The following is a 25,687-nucleotide window of genomic DNA, read 5'->3' as shown; positions in this document are numbered from 1 at the left end:
ATTTTACCTTCTGTTGGAGGGAGGTTTACCCAGCTGAACATGGGACTGCTGCCAGCACCTAAGCTGAGAATGGACCTCGCAGTCATCTGCTCTAGTCTCCTGCAGTGTGAATCGTCCCAACTCGGAGTCACAGAGCAGCTGCAAGAGGCCAGGATATCACATGTGCACAGGACTGTTGGGAGGCTGTCCTATGCCCTCCTCCATCGTAAATGGCTCTCTGTCACATGCATGTGAGATGCTATTGCTATAAATAAAATATTACATTTGTTTAAAAGTGACGTGGCATTCATATTTTGACAAGGTGGATTTGCTCTATCATCTAAAGTAATATCCGCCGTCACACTAATAAGAACGTCCATTTATAGAGAACCCACGGTACCAGCCATTGTGTTAAGAGTCTTTCTCTCACTGAATCTTCCCAACAGCCCCGTGAAGAGGAAACTATGATGTCCATTTTACAGATGAGGAAATTGAAACTTTGATACGTTAAGTCACTTGCCCGAAGTTACAGGACTAGTAAGTGTCGGGGGGGGGGGGTCCACCCCAGGCGGTCTGACTCCAAAGCCGCCGCTTAATATTTTAAAGACAAGGATGCGCTTTGGCATTTCTTATATTTCTTGTTTCTGAATGCAGTTGGGAATCATTCTGATCCTTTGTTCCCTTCAGTGGGTCTAGCTGCTGCTTATACGCCTCCCCGGTTTTGTGGGTTGCCCAGGTTTCAGTGGTTTTGCCTCTGAAGCCTGAACTCCCCCGGAGCTGCATCCGCCTCCGCACGCTGCCCATTCCAACTGAGCTCTTTGGCCCCAGCCCAGCTCAAGCTCTCCCCGGGTCTCCTCCCCTGCCCGCCAGGTTCCTTCAGATCTCCCCTCCGCCTCCGGGCCTCAGTTTCCTCCCGTGTAAAGCAGGGAGCTTGATGCTTTCCTTGGGCAAGTAGCGCGGGGTCTGGGGCAAAGTCACATGCAGTGCACTCCACGAACGCCAGCCCGGAGCCAGAGTCGCCATCCTTCCCGCCGCCTATGGGAGGGGCCGTCGCTCCTCCCCTCTCCCCCCCGACCGCACGGCGGCCCCGCCCTGAGGGCGGCTCCCGCCCGCGCCCTGCCCATCCCAGCCCGGCGACCTCAGCGCCCCTGCCCTGCAGCCAGGAACCAGCTGAGCACAGCTGGACCCAGCAGCCGCCGTCGCCAGCGCCGCAGCAGCAGGTAGGGGAGGGGAGCGACCACGACCCTGGGGCATCTGGGGATCCCGGGCCTCTGGGTCTTTCTCCCTCCTCTCGCGGTCCTGTCCGAGGTTGCCCGCGCCTGGATCTCGGCCCGGCAGCCGGGGCATCGCTGGAGAAGAGCTTCCTCCCTCACCTTGCTGGTCTTCCAGGGGACCAAGGAGAGTTGGATTGGGGGCTTAGGGCAGGGGAGGAGGAGGTTCAGGCCTCCACCCACAGGCCCCGTTTGCTGCAAGCACCTGAACTAACTTTGACCCAGTTCGCGCGGTTGGGGTTAAGTGGGCCCGGGGTCACCCCTGCACTCGCTTGCCGGCGGTCTCCAGCGCGCGGGCTGGGCGGTGGCTCCGCTGGGCGGGTCTGCTCCGCGGATCCTGGATTCCATCCAGGGTTAACGCCTTTGCCTGCGCTCCCCCGACGATGAGGAGCCCTCGACCTCCTTCCTCTTTCAGGGCCCAGGACTGTTAGAAAGTGCTTCCTCCTACTCTGGAATCCGCTTGCACTTGCTACCTGTCGGTACTGTCTTTTCCCCCGCCCTGCAGAGTATGTTCTCTTCCCTGACGCACACGGAAACTTCTTTCAGAGTTGAAGACAGTGATGGGAATCTCCCTTTCCCTCTAGGCCCCCATCTCTTCTTGGGTCCAAACGCCCCAGATCGTGATTACAGCAGTGTTTCCTGGCTCAGTGCAGGCCGGCTGCTCTGGACAGTGGCCAGAAGGAAGCCTGGGTCCTTGGAGACTGTGGGGGATGCAGGGGACATTGGCTTCTTCTGCAGCCCCTCATCTGCCCAGACATCCACTCCTTATCCTGCTTTCACATCTTCCTCAGAGCAGAGAGGACATCTTTACAACACCCAGAACTCTGTAGGGCCAAGGACATTCAGGGCTGCCCTGGGGGTAACTGCTTTTTGTGGAAGGCAGGGCCTCTGGAGGCTTTTAGGCTTAATCCTGCAGGTCCTGTTCTCCCAGGACCATGTTTCTGACCAGGGCACTGTGAACTCTTGCCGCACTTTACTTTACAGTGACCATAGCTTGTTGGAGTCTCCCCGCAGCCCTGTTCGTTCCACAGTTGAGAAAACTGAAGGGCCCTGAGAGTTTGTGACTAGCTGATAGTCACGCAATGAGGAAGGGGCAGGGACTAGCTGATAGTCACACAATGAGGAAGGGGCAGCGCTGGGACCCAGTTGCAGGCCTCACTTAGCTGACTCCTAGCTGGTGGGACTGTAGACTCTTTCTTGAGTCTCGAGTTCCCTTCACGAAGAAACTGAGCACTGCAGCAACACCCCTGCACCAACACACACCCACATGTTGGGGTGCTGGCTGGTGTTTCTTGGGGATGTTAATTAAGGGGTAGAGGCCTTGGAACAAAGGAGGTGGGCTGGGAGTGGGGACAGTTGGCATCCACCTCCCTTGAAACTCCATTTTCCTCTTTGGGGCCTCACTATTTATAAATGCCAGGGAAATTGTAAACAGCCGGGGGAGCTTGCATTGGCACCCGGGTGAGTTTCACAGCAGCAAATGTTTCCGTGTGAATCAGGGAAAGGAACTTTCCTCCAGAATTTTCCATAGTCTTTTTTATTGTGGACTGACATGAATCTGGAAAAGCAAGCGGCTCCCAGGAGGAGGCTGTAGGGGTTGCCTCTCATGGCATTTCCTTCCTTCCCTCCTTCCTGGATTTAGCGCTCTTCTGGGTCCATGTTCTGTGTCTTACCCTGTGAGGGGCCCCAGAGCCTTGAGGAGGACAAAGCTATTTGTCCTCAAGATGCTTCTCATCTGTAGTGGTTGGAACAAACATGCAATACTGAGAGCTACTTCAGCCTAAAGGGGTGATTAAGTCTGTCTGGCCGACCCAGGCCTTGGAGATGAGTAATAGTTTTCTAGGGCATAAAGCGATTGGGGAAAAGGCATTCTAAGAAGCTGGAACAGCTCATGCAAAGGCACTGAGGTTTTCTGAACAATCAACATGGCTAGAATGGCAGATGAATGAAAGGTGGAGTGGTGGGAGTTGAGACCGTAAATCAAAATGGAACTAGATTGTAAACTAAGGGCTTGGAATTACTTTATCCTGAAGGCAGTGATCAAAACTCTCATTAATCTTGTGGCTGATGTAGCAGATGCACTGGAAGGGGCTAACTGGAGGCAGGGAGATCCCGAGGAGGCTGTTGGGTGGTCAAGAGAGTGCAGGTCTGAACCGGAGCAGAGACCACGGAATGGACTAGAGTGGCAGATTCTGGAAGCCCAGCTGAAGAACCTGTCAGAACCTGCAGTAAATTTCATCTCAAAGCAGACAATAGGCTTGTAGCTATCGGTTAAGGTTGCTGTTATTCTGAGTTGTTCAGTGTTGGGTTTTACTTTTAAAGCAAAAAGATATTGTTAAAGATTCAAACGTAAAGAAGGGTGTAGAGTGGGCTTCATCCCTCTAACCCGCTTCTTTCCCAAGAGGTGGCCCCTGTTGACAGCCTTGTGTGCACTTCTGCCAAGCTGGCACAAGCAAGGGCTGTAGACTGGATGCCTTCACACTTCTTAGCCATCCAGTGCCAGAGGGTCACTTCTCCCCACTCCATGTGGGCAGTTTGGGTCTCTCATGAGAAGTTGCCAGGTCATGGAGATGATTTCTGTATGGTCTGTCATCCTTTGCTGAGGCATTTCTTCAAGAAAACTTTACAGCCTGTATCTAGTCTCTGAGCATGTATATTTGGTTATTAGAGATTGTAGGGCTAAGAGAAGTTAGACACACTGACCTGGGAGTGGAGCTGTAGTCTGAGTTCTTCTGAGTGACCTTGGACAAGTCCCAGTTTGTTGGGCCTCAGTGACCTCATCTGTAAAATGGAGATGTTGGTCTCCGTGATAATAATAAAAAGCTACCTTTTAGTAAAACAAGCGCTGGAACATTAATTACTTTGTTGGTTCCTCACAACCGTTCCTCTAAGGTAGCTACTATTATCCGCTTTTATAGAGGAGGAAACTGAGGCTCAGAGAGGCTAAATAACGTGCCTCGGGTTGTGAGGCTGTTAGGTGTCGGTGACAGGATTCTGGAGGTCTGACTGTAGAGCTGTAGCTCTTAATCACTGCACTAAATGTTCTCCCGGAGGTTCTGTTTAGTCCTGACATGATGAGAACTGAGGGGGAGTTTTGCTGTGGCTGTGACGAGGGATGCAAATCAGTGTGTGTGGCTTGGGGAGCTCAGCTCTGCAGCACATAGGCCTGGAGGGGCCTCTTGGGACTGTGCGTAAACTGATGCTTTTCTGTACTGTCTACAGGACTCCAGAGTGTAAGTCCATCTCCCCTCCGTTTTAGGGAATTCAGGCTCTGAGAGGACACAGACTTGCCCAGGGTCACTCAGAGAGTTAGCAGGTGGCCCAGCCAGGCCCAGTCTCCCTCCTTTCACCATTTGAGCCCATGCTCTGGAAAGCTTTCTGAGGAAGCCAGGAAGAGTGGGCACCCCTCTTGCCCCACGGTTATTTCCTGAGAAAATGCTGGCAGAAGCAGGGAAAACCAGGTCCCAGGAGCTATGCATTTTGGGGGGGAGGGAAAGAAAGAGACCAGTGTTCAGGCAGCTGGGGGATGTTAAGTAAAAATATCTCCTCCCTTTCAACTGAGTGAGCCTGTGTCATATTTCAGCCTGGTGTGGTTTGAGAGTTTGGAGACCACAGGCAGGCTGGGTTCCTGCTGCTCTCTAGTTTTTCTTCCCCACTCTCCACCCCCGGCTGTAGACTGACTGCTCCCCCCTGCCCTGCCTGGGACCACATCAACAATTTAAGGGCAGGGCAGAGGACAGCAGTAGGCATGGTGGGCAAGGCTGGACAGCAGAAGGCCTGGGCTTGGGTCCTGGTTTTGCCACTGACAAACTACTGGGTGACTTGAGCTAATCCTTGCCTTCCTCTGGGCCCCGGTGTCCTCCTGGCACTAGGGGGGTGGATAGAATAACATCAGGCTTTCCCAGCTCTGGTGGCCTCTGAGTCAGGGCTTTGTGCTCAGTGCAGGAACATGGGACCCGCACGTCTGTAAGCATAAAGTGAGCCCACAGCAATCATTTTTGTTTAAGTGACTTGCACCAGTGCCAGCTGGAGATTCAGCTACTGTTCATAAATTTGGTCTTTGTGTGTTGAATTGGTTGCCCATTTTACAGATAGGGAAGTTGAGGCCTAGGATTCATTCATGTATCCTAGTCCCTGTTCCATAAGCAATAAGGATGAGGGCCCCTGTCTGTAGTATTCTTACTGTCTGTGTTCACTTTTTGTCTTCACTGCCTTGTTTAATCTTTTAACAGCTCCACTAGGGAGGAGATATTGACTCAGTTTTACAGATAAGGAAATTGATGTTCAGCCTAGAGAGCTGAAATGCCTTACTTTCTCTTTTTTGAGCCTCACGGTAGCCCTGAGGTTGTTATGGGTCCCATTTCACAGATGAGGAAACTGAGGCCTGGAGATGTGAGCTCTCATGCCCAGGGGTCCCCAGGGACCACGTGGCCAGTTAGGTTCCTTCCCAGGCCCCCCATCCTACTCCTTCCAATACCTTGCTGATTCTGCTTCAGAACCTCTTACATTCAATGCTTGGACTCAGGGGTAACAGTTTTCTTCCTGGGCTGTAATGTATCCCTGAAACATGCTCTTCCCAAGGGGGCTCCAGCAGCAGTTAGAGCCGCAGAGCTTCTCAGGGAACTCGGATGAAGGCGCCACCGCACCAGTGGGAGTAGATTTATTTATTCTGCTGAACTGGTTAAGCAAACAACCTTATTTCTTTCCAGCTTCAGCAAGGATATCATCTGGGCTCCGCTTATTTGCCAGACAAAGAATATACACCCGGTATATGTGAGCCTTCAGGGTGGGGCTTGGCCCTTAATTTTCCTTTTATAGTGGCTGTGGCTGTGCTGGGCCCTTGGTGGGTACTCAGTAAATACCAGTTAATTTGGGGGGAGTGGCAAAGTGGTATGGGTGGGATACCCATGGGATATGGGTACTTTTCCCCGCCTCTTCCAATGACTTTTTTTCTTGTTCTAAATATAACTCTTTATGATAGGAAATCTAGAAAATAAAAATAGCATAAAAAAATAAGAACTGTCCATAATTCTGCCAACATGAGATAATCGCCGCTAACATTTGGGTGCATTTCCTTCCTGATATTTTCAGCACATTTTTTTTTTTTACCCCCATATAATTGTGGTCATACCACATTTGTAATCTTCTATTCTTTTCAGTTTTTTTCCAACATTATAACATAAATATTTTTTCATGTTATTTAGTACTCTAAATTTAATTTTTAAAAGAGTTTTAAAAGTATACTTACTCAGCCATAAAAAGAAACGAAATTGAATTATTTGTAGTGAGGTGGATGGACCTAGAGACTGTCATACAGAGTGAAGTAAGTCAGGAAGAGAAAAACAAATACCGTATGCTAACACATATGTATGGAATCAAAAAAAAAATGGTCATGAAGAACCTAGGGGCAGGACGGGAATAAAGATGCAGACCTACTAGAGAATGGACCTGAGGACACGAGGAGGGGGAAGGGTAAGCTGGGACAAAGTGAGAGAGTGGCATGGACATATATACACTACCAAACGTAAAATAGATAGCTAGTGGGAAGCAGCCGCATAGCACAGGGAGATCAGCTCGGCGCTTTGTGACCATCTAGAGGGGTGGGATAGGGAGGGTGAGAGGGAGACGCAAGAGGGAGGAGATGTGGGGATGTATGTATTATGTATAGCTGATTCACTTTGTTATAAAGCAGAAACTAATACACCATTGTAAAGCAATTATACTCCAATAAAGATGTTAAAAAATAAAAAATGATTAGAAAACAAAAGTATATTCTACCTAAGTAGATAAATGCATGTTTATTTAAAATCTTTCATTCCAATAGTCTGGGGGAATTAAGTGAAATAATGCATTTTATTTGTAAAAAACAAGTTTTACGTTTTTATTATTAAAATGATAAATGCTGACCTGATTTTTTATTATTCTCTATTATTGTATCTATGGTGTGAATTGTTCACTTAACTGATCCTGTATTATTAGGCATCCAGGCTGTTCATAAACAATCCTGCAATGAACATTCTAGTGCATAAATTATTCCTCTTTCATTATTTTCTACAAGAGAGCCCAAGAAATGAAGTTGTTGGGTCAAAAATGATGTATTTACAGCTTTTGCTACATTTTGCCAAATTGCCACCCTTGAAAGGTTGTAGCAGTTCTTTATTTCCACCAGCCATTCACAAGGGTGGCAGCATTCTTTAAGGAGCATTGGAAGCTGGTTAGCAAAAGGCAAGCTGTCCTGTTAGAAGGCTCAGGGACCATTTTCCTGAAACATCTACTTCATTTCTTCATTTAGCAAATACAGGCATAAGTTGGAGGTATTGTGGGTTCGATTCCAGATCACTACAATAAAGTGAATATTGCAAGAGAGCGCGTCACACAAGGTTTTTGGTTTCATAGCTCATGTGAAAGTTATGTTTACACTATACTGTAGTCTATTAAGTGTGCAATAGCATTCTGTCTAAAAAAAAAAATGTACATACCTTAATTCAAAAATGCTTTATTGCTAAAAAATGCTACCCATCATCTCAGACTTCAGCGAGTCGTAGTAGTAACAGCAAAGATCATTGATGACAGGTCACCATCACAAATATAATAATCATGAAAAAGTCTGAAATATGGCGAGAATTACCAAAATGTGACACAGAGACACAAAGTGAGCAAATGTTGTTGGGAGAATGATGCCACAAGGCCATTTGCTCGAAGGGTGCCACACACCTTCAATTTGTGAAAAACACAGTATCTATGAAGCACAATAAACAGAAGTGCAATATAACGAGGTATGCCTGTAGATATGCACAGTTCAGCATCAGTAAGGGATGACGATTAAGATCCCAGGCTGAAGAGGCAGAGAGGATCTGTTCTCACTCCAGTTTCTGCTTGGCACTTGCCATAAGACCTTGAGCTTGTGCCCGGTCACTGCTCTGCCTCCATGCTTAGGACAGAGGGACTTGCCTTTTTGTTTCCAGTGCAGAGACTTTGTTGTGATTGTGGTCACCCTCTGCTGAAGGCTTCTCTCCTGACTGCCTCCTCGCCTTGAAACCGTTTCCAGATTCCGACCATAACAGCTGGACCTCGGGAGTTGCTTGGTCCCACCTCCTCACTCCATGGCCAGGGATGCTAATGCCCAGAGAGAGCAAGTGAATTTCCTAAAGCACAAAGCAAGTTCTCTGATTTCTGCTCCACCACTTGTGAGATTTCAAAAGTTCTGGTCTAAACCGAAAGGATTTCAGTTATTATTAAACCCAAGACCTGGGAAGAAAGGAACTTGGTCATGGTCAGACCCCGAGTCTGTCCTGGCAGTGTTGTCCTGTGAAAGTCATTTTCCTCTCTAGCCGGTTTCCGCCACTGTGAAATGGGGATGGGCACCTTCTCTGGTCCGCCTGGGTCTACTTTTCCACCAGTCAAAGGCTTAATCACAAGATCCAGCGGCAGGTCTTGGTCTCTTGATTGTGCATCCTAAAGTGGGTGACCTCAAGCTTTTTGAGGTCAGTGGTGCAGACGTTAGGGCAGAGACTTAATATTACAACATAAAAAAAGATGCCTTTGGACCCTTTCTCTCCTCGGGGGAAGGGTTTTGTTAACAATGTTGCAGTTGGTTGTAAGGGATGTTCTAGAGCATCTCAAACTTATCTTGCACACAAATCACCTGGGGATTTTGTGAAAATGCGATTCTGGTTCCATAGGTCTGGAGTGGGGCCTGATACTCTGCATTTCTAACAGGCTTGCAGGTAATGCAGATGTTGCTGGGTCAGGGACCACACTTTGCACAGTAAGGTTCTAAATCCTTTGGTAAGGGCCCAGACTAGAGCCCACATCTCTTGATGTCTTCTCTTTGAGGTTCTTTCTACCCATCGTATTTGCCTCCCTCCTCTCTTCACAACACTGAGTTGAACTGTATTTGGTCCACAGTTATGAGTTTCTAGAATCTGAACAGCCCTTGAAATATTTTGCTACCTAATTGCAGAGCGAGGTAGGGCTCTTCTTCAGGAGAGAGTGACTCAGTAGGAAGCCATCTGAAGGGGGAGAAATACAGCTGAAGGACCTAGCATTTGGCATAAACATTTCCACCAGAAGTTTTCATACTCAAGATTATAAATATTATTCTTTTGTAGCTGTAGGCTGCAAACTACAGCCCCGGGGAAGCCCCAGCCTGTTTTTGTATGTCTCTAAGCTAAGAATGGTTTTTACATTTTTTTAGATGTAAAGATGTAAAAAAGAAAATCCAAAACTAAACAAGGAAGAATATGAAACAGAGAGGGTATGTGCCTGCAAAGCCTAAAATACTCACTCTCTGGCTCTTTACTGTCAAAGTTTGCTAACCCCGGTCTAGAGTAAGTGGAGCTTTATATTTTTCTCTAGTGAGCGAGAGGCCCAGCCTTATAGCTTGAAATTTAGTGAGACCAAGGTATCGGGGAGGCAGCCTGACTTGATGGGAGCTGGCCCGACATCTTAGCTGTGTGACCCTGAGCAAATTGCTTCACCTCTCTGAACTTCTGCTCTTCCTTCACAAAATAGGGACTGTGACATCTGCTGGCTGAGTTATTGTGAGGATGGGACATGGTGTATGTAAGGAATTTAACACTTGGTAGGTGCTCAAAAAATGACAGCTGTTGTCATCGGGGCGGCCATTTGAACCCTTCTGGCGTTACTGGACAGATAACACGTTGCCCCCACCAAATCTGAGGGTCCTCCCAGCGAGCTGGGAGCAGTCTTTTAGGATAGAACACCTCTGTTCCAGCCTCCGCCGACCACCACCCCCCCCTCCAGGGCAGAAAGCTCCTCTTCAGCCACCCGGACAGATGGGGTTCCTGGTGCTTGTACGCTTTCACTAACGGCAAGCTCTCTGCTCACTCTTTCCACTTGTGGGCAGCTCTGACTATTAGAAAGTGCTTCTCTCCCTCCCTAAGATATAATTCAGCAAACAGGCGCCACGCGAGCCCCAGACTGGGACGGTGAGTACTGGAAGGACACTTCCTCTTTATGGCTCCATCCAACATGTGGGTGGTAGACTCGAGCTAGTGGTTTATGGACCTTGTTTCTAAGTTGTGGCAGCCTTAAGGTCCAAAATGGAAAACAGACCAACTTGGAGTTAGCTGGAGCTAATTCTAAACCCAGTTGAGTTTGAAACCCTGGGGCTCTCGGTGTCCAGAGCCTGGAAAAGAGTGTAATGCTCTTTCTGCCCATAGATGGCAGCACCTGTACCCTTTGCCGTCTCTGTGAACGCGTGTGCGCATGAGTGTTTATGCACGTGTGCACACACGTGTACACGCATGTGTGCATGCATGTGATTTACCAGTTTTTTCCTTCGATGAATCTTGAGCTGTGGTGGCCCTAGACTAGGCGCTGGGATAGCCAGGAGCAGGTCTTGGTCTGATGGGGGAGGCTGACTTGGAAACAGACCATTAACAGTGTGACAGGGGAGATGGGTGGTGGCTCAGAGGAGCTCAGCCTCATGGGGGAAGGGGAGGTTAGAGGAGAGCTCTTGGAGGAAAGCTGGGCTTGATCATGAGCGGGAGAAAAGAACAGGAGGGATGGAAGAGAGTTTGGGAACAGAGGAAACAGTCTGTGCAAAGATTACAGGAAGATTCAAGGAACAGAGTGCAGCTGCCTCTGGCTGGAGCTTGGAGGGGTGTGGGTGGAAGACAGGAACTGATGAGAGCTGAGGCTCAAGGCGCTGATGGGGGCAGATCGTAAAAGGCTTTGAAAGGTTCGCTGAGGATCTTGTGTTTTACCTGGGGGCTGTCGGGGAGCCATGGTCGAGTCTGAGCAGAGGAGTAACAGTGGTCTGGGCTTGCTTTGTAGGCGAGGAGAGAGGAAGCAGGAGGACCAGGTAGGAAGCACTGCAGTATCCCAGGTGAGAGGCAATGGTGCCTGGACCAAAATGTTGGCAGTCGGGGTGGGGAGAAGCGGATGCATTAGGGTAGAACCAGCAGGCAGTTTTGCAGCTGAGCGTGACAGAGCAGGGAAGACTGAAGAGGTGGGTGCCTCGGTGTCTGGCCTGGCCCCGTGTGTACGTGGTGGGTGACGGTGCTGATGCTGAGATGGAGAGCATTGAGGGTGAAACAGGTGACACTTGGGAACAAATGCGGCACTGCCGGTGAGGATGAGCGTGAGATTTGGAGGTGTGTCAGAGAAGGGGGCTGGATTTGAAAGGTTTGTCCTCAGGGAGTTAACAGAAAGTGGGATGTCATTAGTCATTTGCAGGAACCCAGCTCTACTTTGATCTATCCCGTGGAACTGGGAAGTTTCTGTGGAACTCTTTGAAGAGGGCCCATGGAGGTGGCATTTAGGGGCATCTAGGTCATGGGGCCCAGATAAGCGCCCAACCTCTTTCCAGATCTCTTGCTATGCACTGGTGCCACTCACAATGCAGACATCCTCAGGACTGTCTGAGCCATTTACTGTCAGCTAAGAATAGGGTTCATTTGTGTCTTAATCCCAGGAGCCTGCAGGGCTCCACTGCATTTGGAATCTTGGACTGTCTCCCCTTGGCTTGGAGGTTTGTGCAGAGAAATTTACCAGTTCAGGCAGGAGCGAGTGTGCTCAGCTGCTCCCTGAATGTGGATGAGCTGTGAATGGGTCTGGGAGTGAGGTAGGGTGACGATCCAGGTTGTCCCTGAAAGTGTGGGAGCTGAAAGACTGGGCTGCACTATCTACTCTGGGGCCGGCGTAGGCTGGCCCTTCGTTTAGTCATCCAGCATATACCCACTGGTCCTGCTGTTTGCTAGGTCACGTGCCAGCGCTGGAGTTTCAAAGGCAAAACAGTCTAATGGAGCTCACAGTTTGATGGGAGAGAGAGACCCATCACCAGATAGTGATAATACAGTCTTACAATAATAGAGCAATGCTAAGCATAGAGGTGGGGACATGGCGTGTAAACAGCTTGGGTCCCCAATCTGCACCAGTACAGGATGAGAAAGATATAATTTTTAGAAAAAGGCTTAGAGATTAATAATCAGAGTAAGCACATACACTGTTCAAAACCCTAGACATATTTTATCTCATTTAATCCTCATAATGAGCCTATGGGATAGGTTCTAACATAATCCCTCTTTTACAGAGAAGAAAACTGGGACTCAGAAAGATGAAGGAACTTGGTTAAGTTACATATTAGTTAAATGAGGGGCCATTTTTGTCTAACTCCAGGATCTTGAACCACAGCTCTGAAGTTGACCATAAGCTAAATTCAGTCATGCAGTGAGGTTACCTTCAATGCTCATGGGACTTTAGGCTGCATTAATAGAGGCATGATATCTAGAATGATGGAGGTGAGAATTCTGCTTGCCCTGCCCTGGATAGAGCTCGGCTAAATGTTGAATTCTGAGCCTTGTGCCGTCAGTAGGGACCGGGTTCATTTGAAGTAGATCAGGGAAGCAGGGGGAGGGAACCAGACACCTTGATCTCAGGAAGAGCTGGAGGAAGGGGGGTGTACAACTTGCAGAAGACTTGAGGGGCCCAGGGTCATTGTCTTCAAGTCTCTATGGAGACATTGGGAAACAGGGTGGCAGACCTGTTCTGGGTGACCCCAGAGGGTAGAGTTAGGACTAGTGTGTATGAGGCATGGGAAGAGAGATCTTAGCACATCCTTGTGACAAGCCTTTTAACCAGCCAGACTCTCCAACAGAAGGTCTTGCAGCCTTGGCAGGAAGTGAGTGCCCCATGGCTGGAGGTGTGCAAGTAGGGGCTATGTGACCTTGGTGTGGAGGGGGGGTGGGGATTGGGGACGAGTGGAAGTATCAAATGGGGCTTTGACCAGATGACCTTGAGCCCCTGACCCGGGGAGTCTTGGCCCTTTCTTTACAGGTGGTGCTGATAACGTCCTGTACCGTGCTTCCGCCTTGGTCCTGACACCTCCCAACAGGAGCAACCGTCTTCACCCAGCAGCCTGCAAGGTAGGTAGAGCAGTGCAGACACCCCGGCGTCCTTCTAAACCTAGCCCTGGCTGCCCAGGGGAGTCTGGAGGGGACTGTGGAAGCAGCTGCTGGTCGCCACAAGTGGATTCAAAGGCAGTCGCCGAGGTTTTTCTAGTAAGGCTCAGCGAATGCTTCTGCTCATTACTTCATTTACCCCTCACGGTCCCTTGAGAGGGAGGCCAGACAAGGGTGATCCCGTGGGGAAGAGGCAAGAACTGGGCTGGGTGCCAGGGCTCCTGGGCCCCGAGCCTGGCTGTGCTGCTTGCGTGCTGGGTGACTGTGGGAAAGCGCTTTCCCTCTCAAGGCCTCTGTTAGCGCTTCTGTAAGAGGGTGGACTCCCGGTGTAGGAATTCTTTGGAGAGGTGAGAAAAGCTGGGGTACGGCTGCCAAGGAGGCTCCAGGCTTGTTGACCATAGGAGGAGTGAGAAGTGTGAGCCATGGGGAAAGTGGATGAGTCATACCCACCTGGGATGGCCGGCAGGGCGGGGCCCGCCTGACTATCAGGTTCACAGGTGACCCGCTGAAGGAGGCTGAGAGGCAGGGGGTGGAGTGCAGAGTCCTCGGCTGGAAGCAGGAGACCTGGTTCAGGTGCCAGCTCGGGTCTCGGTTTCTCTGCCTATAAAATGGGTGCATTGGTCTCCCCCACTCACCTAACAAGGTTGTCGTGAGTACTGCACAAGCTCATAGATGCTGAAGGGCTTTGTGAGCTGTGGAAAGGGGAAGTATCAGCCCTAGGGGAATAACCCAGCTTCCAGTGTCGGAACAGAAAGAAGTGAGTTTGTGATAGCAACCCTGCGGAGAGCCTGGAAAACACCCCTCCAGGTCACGACATCACCCTTAGCTGCCAAAAGGAGAAGGGGCTGAATGCCTCAGGGCTGACTCATCCTTGCAGCCCAGCTGGCTTGGGGGGGGGCGGTGGGGGGTGTGTGTGGTGGTGACACGACAAGCCAACTGCAGCTGGAGCTGTTCCTCTTTCCCCAAGCTTAGATGAAAGGGTCTTCCGATGGTCTCCAGAATGTTGTGTCCTCAAAGCTGGGGATTCCTACAAGGCCTGCTGGGTCCTGAGAGGGGGACTTGTCCAATTGTAGCCGTATCCCGAGGGGTCTAGATAAAGGGGCAGCCCTGAAGCTGCCCAGATAGGAGGGATGGGGGCCGTCTTGGTTCTGATGCTCCTGATTTTGAGACCGAGCCCCGACAACTCCCAGAGCCGAAGTGCCTCAGAGTGATCCGTCACCAGAAAGAGTTATGCTGTGTTAATGCTTTTGGTGACAATGACACAGGAGCCATCTTCTGCTTTCCCACTTCTGCAGAAGTGAGCACCCACCGAGCGCGTACCTGTCAGCTGAGGGCTTTACGTGTTCACCCCTTCCCTCCTCCATCCCTGTGCTGTACCCTACCTCACGCCCACCTCTGATGGGACCCCGCCGGTGACCTCCTCCTTGTCAAAATCCAGTGGTGTTTCCTCCGCTCTCCATGTCCTACCTCTCTGGAGCCTCGGGTACCTCCTCCTTCTGGAAGCTCTCTCTTCTTTTTGCTTCTGGTGGGCTGCACCGTTCACTTTATCTCCTACTTCTCTGACCTTCCTAATCAGGGCCCTGGTTTTTCTCCTCAAACATTCAGCAGGATTCTGACTACTTCTTTCTCGAGTTACACGTATAATAACATAGTTACTATATATACGATACTATAGTAACGTAGTTCATTCATTCGTTCATTCATTCATGCCTGCATTCACCTGACAGAAATTTGGGCCCTGGACTGGGTGATGGAGAATCAGCAACGAACGAGATTTTTCCAGCCCTCATGGTCTTACCGTCTTGGGTCTTACATACATTGTTCTACACATAACAAATTCATTCTTTCCTCAGCTATGAAGGAAAGGACCAGCGTCATGGGAGCATATGGGATTGGGTGGGTGTGATGGGATCTTGTCTAGACAGATGAGGGAGGCCTTCCTGAAAACCCTCAGACCTGAAGAAGAAGTAGAAGGTGGCTGAGTGGGTAGGGACAGAGCCCCAGGCAGAGGGAACAGCATGAGTGTGGCCTTGAGGAACTCAAAGAAGGGAGCACGACGAGAGAAGGGCCTGGAGACCAGGCAGCACCTTGGTCGTGTGGGCCCTTGGGGACCTTGGTTAGGGTTTGGACTTTTTCCTAGACCCCTGGGGAACCACTGGAAGTTTTAAAGTAGGGGAGAAGTTTGCCCTGATTTCATTATTAGAACCCTTGAAAGAGAGTCACAAGCCCCACCCTGATGAGCCCCGAGGCTGTAATTTCTGGCTCTTCCACACTGTGGCATCCTGACGCTGTTCGTCAGTAGAAGGCTTGGTGTTGGGCAGCCCTGAAATGTGTACTGGGTAGTATTCTCTGGGCTCCTTGCATTTTTTTCATTGCTGAACTTCTGCACTGGGGAGAGGAGGTGAATCAGACCCTGTCCTGCCCTGGGAGATCCAGACCTGCGGTGGCTGATGCCTGGGGCCCTGGGAGCCGCAGAGGGCTTCCCCCTGAGTCAGGCGCGAGGCTGAGAGGATGGGCATTCCAGGCAAGGGAGGTGCCCGTGCAAAGGCTTGGCCCCCTGCTGGAACCTCTGTGCTTGGGGACTAGTGAGCAGAGTGGCTAAAGCAGGAGGGTGGGGTTGAGGTGGGGAGACTGGGAGAGCGCGCGCGCGCGTGGGAGAGGCTTCGAACGCAGGGTCCTGATCCTCTGGGTGTCAGGGAGCCGTGGCAGATCTCGAGCTGAGCAGTGGCTTGAGCAATGGGATTTGAGAACAATCAGCTGTTGGTGGGAGGCAGAGGGGAGGGCGGATCGAAGGGGCAACACTGTGAACTGGTTGGAGAGAATGAGTATCCCTGGGTGAAGCCTTGTCAGTCCCACCCACCTACACACACACAGTCAAATGCTCTGTGCCTCTTTCTGTTCTGTGTCCTGTTGGGTCATTCCCCCGTCGGCTGGCCCTCCTGAGCTGTTTCGCTGGGGTTTGGTTACACCCTGGGCTCCAGAGGCAAGCAGGTCTGAGCATCACTCTGGCTCTGACTTGCTATTTGCCCCTTGACATGTCCTTTAACCCCTTTCAGCCTCAGTTTCCTCATCTGTGAAATGGGGGTGATATTAGGGTTGTTGAGGATTAATGATGGGGAAGTAAAGTCCTAAGCATATGCCTGGTACCTAGTGGTGGCTTGGTTATCTTTATTTCCCTGTTGGTTGGTAATGGCCCAGTCTTTGTCATGATCTGCCTCTTTGGGAGGCCTCCTCTGTGGCCATAAATCTGTAATGTGAACTGGAAACAAGGTGTCCCCAGAAGCCCTGAAGGGAGCCTATAGTGGGATGCCGAGTGGTTTGGAGATGCCTTTACACTTCCCCCACTGGGGTGTGGCACGGGGCTGGGCTCCGAGAGCTGGACCAGGTCTTAGCTGTCTTTTAGCACCAGCACTCAGCACAAGACTGGCCTATCATGGTTCTCATAAATACTAAACAAACAAACAAAATTTTTAATTAAAATAAAGTCATAGACCTCAGGCATCCATCTACCAGCACCTTCATCTTATGACTGAGGAATCTGGGGCCCAGAGAGGGATAGTAACTCCTCCAAGGTCACCCAGCCCTTCAGTGGCATGGCTTGGGCCTGTCTCAAGTATTTATTGCAATTCTAATTTTTAAAATACTGACAGGACTTCCCTGGTGGCGCAGTGGTTGAGAATCTGCCTGCTAATGCAGGGGACACGGGTTCGAGCCCTGGTCTGGGAAGATCCCACATGCCGCGGAGCATCTAGGCCCGTGAGCCACAACTACTGAGCCTGCGCGTCTGGAGCCTGCGCTCCGCAACAAGAGAGGCCACGACAGTGAGAGGCCCGTGCACCGCGATGAAGAGTGGCCCCCGCTCGCCACAACTAGAAAAAGCCCTCGCACAGAAACGAAGACCCAACACAGCCAAACATAAAAAAATAAATTAATTAAAAGAAGGCTCAACATTTAAAAAAAAAAATACAGACCATTTCAAAGTTCCCAAGTAGACTGAGAAAGGGGTAACAATGTCCCCTAGACAATTCTGGGGAGCATCCTGGCTAGAAGGGCCCCAAGGATATCAAGTGCAACCTCCCAGTTTACATTTGGGGAGACTGAGGCCCAGAGAGAGGTAGTGACTTGCTCGGCGTCCCCAGAGAGCGGAAAGCAGAGGAGCAGCCACAAGGCCCATTTCCAGTAGCCTGCAGTAGGTGGGTGGGCTCTTCCCCCAGCCCACTGCCTCGTGTTTAAGAAAGCGAATTAGAGCATGAGCAGTCGTGTCCTGAGGACGTTTGGGGTTTTAACTGTGCCAAGGCGAAGGAGCATTTCTGGAACTGTGTGCCTGTGGAGCTGGGCCTGGCACAGCTATTTCAGACTAAGCCGCAGGGCCCTATTTATAGGCCGATGTGATTAGATTGATGTGGTCAGGAGAGGCCCGCCTGTCCTCTGCCCAGCCCAGCTATGGTGGAGGAAGAGGCCCTCAGGGGCGACGCTGACCCATGGGTGAGTAGCAAGGGATCTAGGGTCGTCCCCAAGGCCTGCTTGGAAGAGGAGCTCCGGGGACGCCTCAGGGGAAGTCCCAGCCCTGACTCCCAGTTCATCCGCCAGCCAGGCCCTCTGCAGAGATGAAACCAGCTCCGAGCCTATTCTCTCCGGGCTTAAAAAATCCTCCACTGCCTCAGATCAGGCCAGGACCCCTAGCAGTCAGGCCGCTCCAGTGTTTACCCACCAGGTCTTAACCCCAGGCATGCCTCGCCAGTGTTTGCATTTTCCAGTGGGGGCACACCTCCGAGCGTTTGCTTTTGCTGTTCCTTCCGCCTGGCGTGCTGGTTCCCTGTTCCCCAAAGACAAACCTCCATTCATCCTTCAAGACCCTGCTCAGATGCTCCTTTGTGGTTCATCAGGCCCTGGGCGCTTCCTGCCTTGTGTTCCTGCTGCCTAGAGCCATTTGGGTGAATACCCAAGTTCCTGTGTGTGCCCCACTGGGCCGGGGAGTCCTGAGGCAGGACCTGACACAGGGAAGAAAGGAGAAAATCATGTGTGGTTGAGCCCCTACCGGGCCATTGACCTTACACGGTTTATGAGACAAGATCAGCATGCCACGCTACGCGGTAGGTATTTTTAAAAGGAGTCAGAGTAGCACTTTGGAGTCAGATAGCCCTGGGTTTGGACTCTGCTCTGTACTTCCTAACTGTGTAACTTTGGGCTGAACCTTTCTGGGTCTCAGTTTCCCCCTCTGTAAAATGGGCATGATGCTAGCCATGAGTTTTGGGGAAGCATTGTCAGCAAGACAAAGCTGAGAAGGACTTATCGTGTTGCCTGGCCCACATTGAGCTTCTATGTGCAGGAGCAGGTGTTATTTACTCAGGGGAAACTGAGGTCGGAGCAGGGAAGCGCCTTCTCTAGGGCTCAGTGGTAGAGAGGAAAGACCAAGTCTTGGGGTCCCAGCTTCCAACTCCATCCTGTATTCTCCTCCCCTTCCTCTTTTAACCCCCTGGGCCTATTCTGTTCCCCAGATCAGGGGAAGCTTTGTTTGGGGATTGTTTTTCCTAAGAAGTTTCCTCTCCCGTGCCCTTGGATGACTCAGAGCCCTGAGTCACCAGGAGGCTGAGGGCCAGGGAGGAGTGGGGCGGGAGGAGGAGGGAAGGAGAGAAGGAACCAGGAAGCGGCCCCAATTCCAGCCCAGGCCCTCCCACTGCTTGATGGACTAGATCTGGCAAGTCCCCAGTGCTGCCTGGCCTCAGTTTCCCCAAGTGCGAGAGGAGATGTTGGGTTTTGATGAGCGTTTCCCAGTCCAGGTTGAGCCTCATCACCCCAGGTTTCCAGGCCCCACCCCGAGCTATAGACAGACGCTGGGCGTGGGGTTTTCAGGAGCTCCGCAGGTAACTCTGCTGCACACCTGGTCTGTAGAGGTGTTTGGGAACCATGTGGCTCATGGCTGCTTTCCCCTGGGCCTCAGAGGGGCTGCTCAGCCTCTGCTTGACCGTCAGCACGAACTCACGGAGAGCACTTTTCTTGCCGAATGCCTTGGCGGAATGGTGCCCGGGAAGCGCATGGGCTTTAAAAAACCAAAACCAAAACCAGCTTTATTGCAGTATAACTTACGTAAATTGCTGGAGTAAGTTTACATATAATTTACATACATATAATTCACTGGTTTTAATTAATTCAGTAATTTTTAGTAAACTTACATGAGGGATGCCAGTGTCACCACAATCCAGTTTGAGAACATTTTTATCACCCCTCATCACCCCTAAAAGGTGCCTGTGCCTGCTGGCCAGCACTCTGCACACCCACCTCCTAGCCCACCACTAATCTACTTTCTGTCCCTCTGGACGCCCAGACCTGTGTGCAACTCCCAGCTTCACCCTTTCTGGCTGTGTGACCTCCTGCAGGTTTTCGCCCCTCCCTGAGCCTTGGATTTCTCTCCCGTAGGGGAGGAGGCATAGCCTCCTTGTAGCTCTTTGGTTGAATTGGACTAACGTGATAGAGTGTCTGATGCACAGTAGGGGCTGGGGTCGAGCGAGCCTGGTAGGCAGCACACAGGACGTGGTACAGATACGTGGGCACCGTTGTAACAATACAGCAAACATCTGATAGACTCACTGTGTGTCAGGCACTGGGCTAAGCCCTGTAATTGCTATATCTCCTTCAATCCCCACGACAAGACTTCTTAGGTAAATGTCAATATCATTTCCATTTTATAGCCAAAGAAACTGAGGCACTGAGAAGGGGAGTAACTTTTGCAAGGTCGTGTAGGTAACGGTTGATAGTACTAGGAGTCTGTCCCAGAGCCTGTCCTCCTTGACCTTCACACAACAGACGGGAATCATGGCGCAAGGGACACAGTGTGTGAACCCAGGGCAAGGTTTATGGCATACACTTCCAAGGGACAGGGCCTGCGACAGTGGACGTGGGATTCAAAAGATGATAGATAGCACAGATCTTCCTTAACTTAAAATGGGGTTACGTCCCAATAAGTTGAAAATATCTTAAGTCAAAATGCATTTAATACACCTAACCTACCTTGCCTTCACATGTCATAGCTTAGCCTAGCCTACCTTACATGTGCTCAGAACACTTACATTAGCCTACACTTGGGCAAGATCTAACACAAAGCCTACTTTATAATAAAGTGTTGATTATCTCATGTAATTTGTTGAATACTGTCCTGACGGTGAAAAAACAGAATGGTTGTCTGGGTGCAGAATCGTTATGAGTGTACTGGTTATTTCCTCTGGTGATCGCGTGGCTGTCTGGGAGCGGCCACAGCCCAGCATCACAACAGAGAATAGTACAGCATATCGCTAGCCCAGGAAAGATCAAAATTCAAAATTGAAAACACTTTTTTTTTTTAAGTCTTTATTGAATTTGTTACAATATTGCTTCTGTTTTATGTTTTGGTTTTTTGGCCACGAGGCATGTGGGATCTTAGTCCCCCTACCAGGTTTCTAGGGAATGTGTATTGCTTTTGCACAGTTGTAAAGTCCCAAAATCCTAAGTTGGACCATCACAAGTCAGGGACCGTCTATACAGAGTATATCACACAGCAGAAGTGACATGGTGCATGGTGTGTGATCCAAGCTGTAAGTGACATGGGACGCAGCACGTGGACTGTGCACCAGGGTACACAGGCAGGACAAGGTATGAGGAACACAGGGTCTGGTATGGGACACAGAGAACACAGTGTATGGGACGCTGGACGTGGTTCAAAGTATATGACGCAAGAACAAGGTCCCCAGGGTATAGGGTTTGATGTACAGCAACGCGGCACAGAGGGTCCTTTTTTCATGTCAGTGCCTGGGGCCCCAGCATGTGGCAGCAGGAGCCAATTTTCTCCTCTCACAAAGGCCTGTCTGGTTTGTCTCCTCCTCTCTGCCTCTTTGGTTGCCAAAGAATGGGAGTGTCCCAGAGGACTGGAGCTCAGAGTCCCCCCCCACCAGCTCAGACAGGGGTCAAGGCTTGGGGCCAAGTTCATGGCTCAGGAAGAGCCTGCCAGGCCCCCAGGTCCCCTCTGTCAGAAGCAGCTGTGAGCCCCTGTTGGCTGGGCCGGAGCCGGGTAATTTTCCTCTAAGCCGTCCTCCCTCCTGCTTCCCTCCCTGGCTGCCACTGCGGCTGTGAGCACGTCTTAGTTGCGGGGCTTAAGGGAGAGAGAGCCCCTACGGCTGCTGGGGCAGAGGAGCCCATCCCTACCAGCTGCTGTCAGAGTGGGGGAAACGGAGGTGCAGGTGCAGCGGGGAGGCTGTGGCTCCCGCGCTAGCATTGCCCAAGCCCTCCTGGCACCTGACGCTCACTCCCTTACCTTGTCTCATCTGCACAAGGCCTCCAATAGCCTGATGAGGAGACTGAAGCTCAGAGAGGCAAAGAGCTTGCCTGAGGTCATGCAGTCAGAGCCACAGCTGAGGCTAGACCCCCCCACCCCCAGCTCTCCGGGAGGCAGGAAGTATAGAGGCAAGAGGTGTCGCAGAGGGTGTCGGGGGGAAGGTGGAGGGGGTTGTCAGTGGGTGATGAGGCTGCAAGAGCGTGTAGGTACCAGATCCCAGAGGGCCTTAAAACCCAAGCTGAGGAGTCCTGACTTCTTTCAGTTTGCACTGGGGTCCGTGGAAGGGTCTTGAGCAGGGAATGATGTGATCCCTGTGGATAAAGGGAGAGTCGAAGGCACTGAGGAAGCTGGTGCAGTGGTTCCAGAGAAAAGATGGGAACCCTGAACCAGGACAGTGTCTGGGAGGCGGGAGAGGGAAGTGAGTGTAAATGGGGAGTATGTGGGGTTGAGCGTCTCTGCTCTGGCCTCAGCCCTTGTGTATGGCCTGGTGGGATGACTCTGGAGTGTCCCAGAGGGTTCTGGAAGCCCTCAGAGGGCTTGATGATGCGGGTCATTGGGCAGGTGCCTGGATGGAGGTGAGGCTGGGAGAACATCTGGGGAAAGGAGACAGCACCGTTCCGGAGCGCTGTCATGTGCTAGGCACTGTGCTTTGTGGACTGGATCTCATTCATTTCTTCCAGCTGGTTACGATTATTCACTGAGCTGGGAAAGGAACAAAAGGGTTCCAGTACTATACCTCTGTTTGTGTTTAAGAGGGGAAAGTACGTTTTAAAAAGCCTTATTAAAATTGAAGCGATTAGTAAGGATAAAAAATATCTTTGAATCTCTGGTAGTTCTATTGTAGTTAAAAGTTTGAGATAAATTGCAGAGAATTTCTAATCATGCTATAGCATTTGGAGTTTTTCCATAACTGATTTTTACTAGTGTCAAGTTCCAGCAAGCCTGTGAGATAGTCTGGCTTTTCTATACCCAGGGACACAGGTTCAGAGAGGTTGAGTCACTTGCAGGGTCACCTAGGTAGTAAGAGACAGGGCTGGGATCGGGCAGTGACTCCAGAGCCCTTGTGCCTTGGGGTGGGAGGAGACCAGAGGAGAGGGGAGGGCATCATAATGAGGTTTGTGGATGGGGTGGGAGGCAAGGGGGGCTCTTGAAGTGCTGGATTGAGGCCCCCTCCTAAGAAGCCTTCCTATCCTTGGCACCAGCCATCCCTCCAGGTCTCTGGGCCTTGGCTGGGACCCTCCAGTCCTACCCTGCTTTGGATGCAAGGATGCAGAGATAGAAGTCAAGGGTGGGTATGGGGGCCAGTGGGCTGTTGGTTTCTGGGGCCTGGACACATGCCGGGCGCTTGTCTTTGGGTGTTGCAGTTACTGAGCGCTTGCTGTGTGCTAATAAGCACAGTGCTGGGAGCTCCTTCAACCCTCCTCCCAGATGACCCCCAGGGTAGGACTCATCACCGCATTTTATAGAGGAGGAAATTGAAACACTGCAGAAGGGCCATTGGCCCAAGTCCCCCCCCGCTCCCCGAGGTAGGGATTTGGGCTCTGTCCAAACTCAGCCTGGATATTATCTTGTCTTCCCTTGGATGGAAGGTTGTGCACCCCTCACCCTACTGGTCATTCTTGGTATCCCGAGCTCACCTAAGCTCTGCTCCTGGATTCTGCTCCTGGATTCTGGACTCTCTCCTCTGTCCTGAACCTGCCCCCTTTGTGTTTCTTGGAAGTTCTGCCTGCAAGGTACAAACTGACACCCAGAAGATGGGCTCCTGTTTACAGGAGGTCTTGGCTGTCACTGGCTGTGCAAAGCTTGGGGACAGAGAAAGGCTTCACTTGGAGCCTGCAGCAGGAGGGATATGTCACCATCTTCTGAGGTCCTGTCATTATTGCTCCCATCATGGTGATTATTGGCCTAGGGAGCTGGGTCCTGCTGAAGGATGAACTTGATCCCCAGACAGACAGTGGGGGACCTTGACCAGATGCTCAAACATTGTTTGCCTTTTGCTATTTCTTTCAGAATCTTAAAGTCCCAGGGCCTGAAGTGTCCTTAGAAATGGACTGCTTTGCTCATCATCTGAATCCCCTTGGCTGGGTCACCACTGGGCCACTCATTATCTCTCTGGAAGAGGGGGAAGGAAACCGGCATTTTTGAACTGTCTTATGCCAGGCATGGTCCTAGGATCTTCCACATTTATGGTCTCATTCAGTGCTCTCCACTCACCTTTGAGAAAAACATTTTAACCCTGATTTTATACATAAGGAACTTGAGTGTCAGAGAGAGAGAGAGAGAGAGAGAGAGATTGAGAGAGAGAGAGAGAGAGAGATTGAGAGAGAGAGAGAGAGAGAGAGAGAGAGAGAGACGCTTCCTAGCCCCCAGCAAACAACCACCACAGCTTCCTCTATATGTGCATAGGCTAGGCCAAGCCCTGTGCTAAGCCCCAAACGTATTTTTACCTTACGACATTCTCACAGCAACTCTGGGAAGAAGCAATTCTAATCCCCATTTTACAGATGAGGAAATTGAGGCTCAGAGAGCAGAAGCCACAGAGCTAAAAGTGGTAGGTCGGGATTTATACACAGCTTTTCCTGTTGGGAGCTCTTTCCACAATCATGCACGTTGTTTTTCTCTCTATTGGAAAGCCTTTCCTCTGTGGAGCAGGGAGCTGCCTCCTGTGGCCTTTGTTGCTTCTGGCTCTTGTTTGGGCCCCGTAGGCCCTGCTGCCCCAGGAGGCTGGCGCGCGGAGACTGTGTTCCCACCTTCTACTGGTCCTGCACCGCAGTGCCCGTAGTTGGGCCTCACTGTCCTGCTGCTGATAGTGTTTGTGCCTGGACTCCCCTATCGGTGGGCTGTGGGGTGCCAGAGGGGCTACGATACAGCTGTTTGCAGCTCCAGCTGCTGGCCTGCCAAGCCTCCCAGGGCCACTGCCTCCCCAGAGAAGGGGACACCGACTTCAAAGTGGACCCTGGCAGGGAGGGCACTGACTCACACCCACGGCCAGATCTGGCTGCTTCCAGGGCACAGGCTCAGGAAGTGGCGGGGTTAGTCCCTCTCTGAATGTCCTGCCCTGGCTCTCAGCACTAGGTGGGGTTGCCTCCGAAGCTGGGGAAGAGCCAGTGGCTTTGGTCCCAGGGATAGTCAGCCTCTTGGAGTCCCACTGGCCATCTCCCCGCCAGCTGTCCACACCCAGGGTAGACTGGGCCAGGGCAGAGGTCCAGCTGGCCCTTACAGGGCGCCTTGTCATGTCATGGGCTCAGGCCTTACCTCTGGCCCAGGAATGGAGACCTGGGTTCTAGGTCTGCTCTGCCAGGTACTTGCTATGTGATTCTCAGAAGTTACACTCTTGTTCTTGGTGTCATAGTCTACAAAGAGAGGATGGACTAGTGAGCGTTGCTACAGATAAGTCCTACTCTGTGCAATGCACTCCAACAGTCTCGCTCCTGAGCTCCCAACTGTCCTGCAACTGGGCACTACTATCCCCTTTTACAGATGAGTGACCCAACGCTCAGAGAGGGAAAGCAACTTGCTCCAGGTTCCACAGCCCAGACCTGAACTCAAGAATCTCCTGTGAAGTCTGTAACCTTCCTCCAGCACCACCACGCTGCTCTCACGTGGCACATGCTGAACAGAGGCCTCTGTGCAAAGAAAGCAGTTCAAAAAATGGGCACTAACTTTTGGGAAGCTTCTACTGTGTGTCGGGCCCTGGGCCTCCTCACTGCTCTGTGAGCTGGGTATCATTCTCCCCATTTTATAGATAAGGAAACTGAGGCCCTGATCACAGGAGCTGAGTCTCCCAGATTCTAAAACGTGTTCTTTCAAGTCCCCAGGGCTCCCCAGACCTCACAGAGGCCCTGTCTGCTTTCACTGGGTTTCATAACTGCCTTCTCTGTTTACTGCCTGTTGTCCCATTTAGCAAAACCAGAGGGGTGGGTATTCCCAGGAGGACCCAGAGCCCAGCAGTGACCCAGAAAGCAAGCAAGCTCTGAGAGAAGACTTTCCATGAGTAGCCGGCTGCCTGGGAATCAAGAACAACAGTATTTGGGGTGAAGAGAAAGAACAGGGTGGTGTCTTCCAGGGCCAGCCAAGGCCTTTTGTACATCGAGGCCGGGGGCGGAGGGTGAGGCTGCCTGCTCCCATCTCTGATAGCTGCCTTGGGAGGTCCAGGGAGACACGGAGGCTAGCCTAAGGTCACAGAGGAGCAGGGCCAGAGCTGG

At 51.2% G+C, this 25,687-nt stretch overlaps 1 protein-coding gene across 3 annotated transcripts in view; it reads left to right on the top strand.

The window, feature by feature from the left end:
* The first annotated feature begins 1,066 nt into the window (after nucleotides 1-1,066).
* GSN (gelsolin) overlaps nucleotides 1,067-25,687 on the top strand; it is a 56,760-nt gene continuing 32,139 nt past the window's right edge. For all 3 annotated transcript variants that reach the window (XM_030858805.2, XM_060300529.1, XM_060300528.1), the window contains exons 1-2: nucleotides 1,067-1,199; nucleotides 13,053-13,141. The gene's annotated coding sequence lies outside the window, so the exon portion shown is untranslated. The remainder of the gene's footprint in view (nucleotides 1,200-13,052; nucleotides 13,142-25,687) is intronic.

Source organism: Globicephala melas, chromosome 6 (genome assembly GCF_963455315.2).
Source record: "Globicephala melas chromosome 6, mGloMel1.2, whole genome shotgun sequence".
Taxonomy (NCBI): Eukaryota; Metazoa; Chordata; class Mammalia; order Artiodactyla; family Delphinidae; genus Globicephala; species Globicephala melas.
Note: the sequence above shows the minus strand (reverse complement) of the source record. Positions and strands in the feature narration are given on the sequence as shown.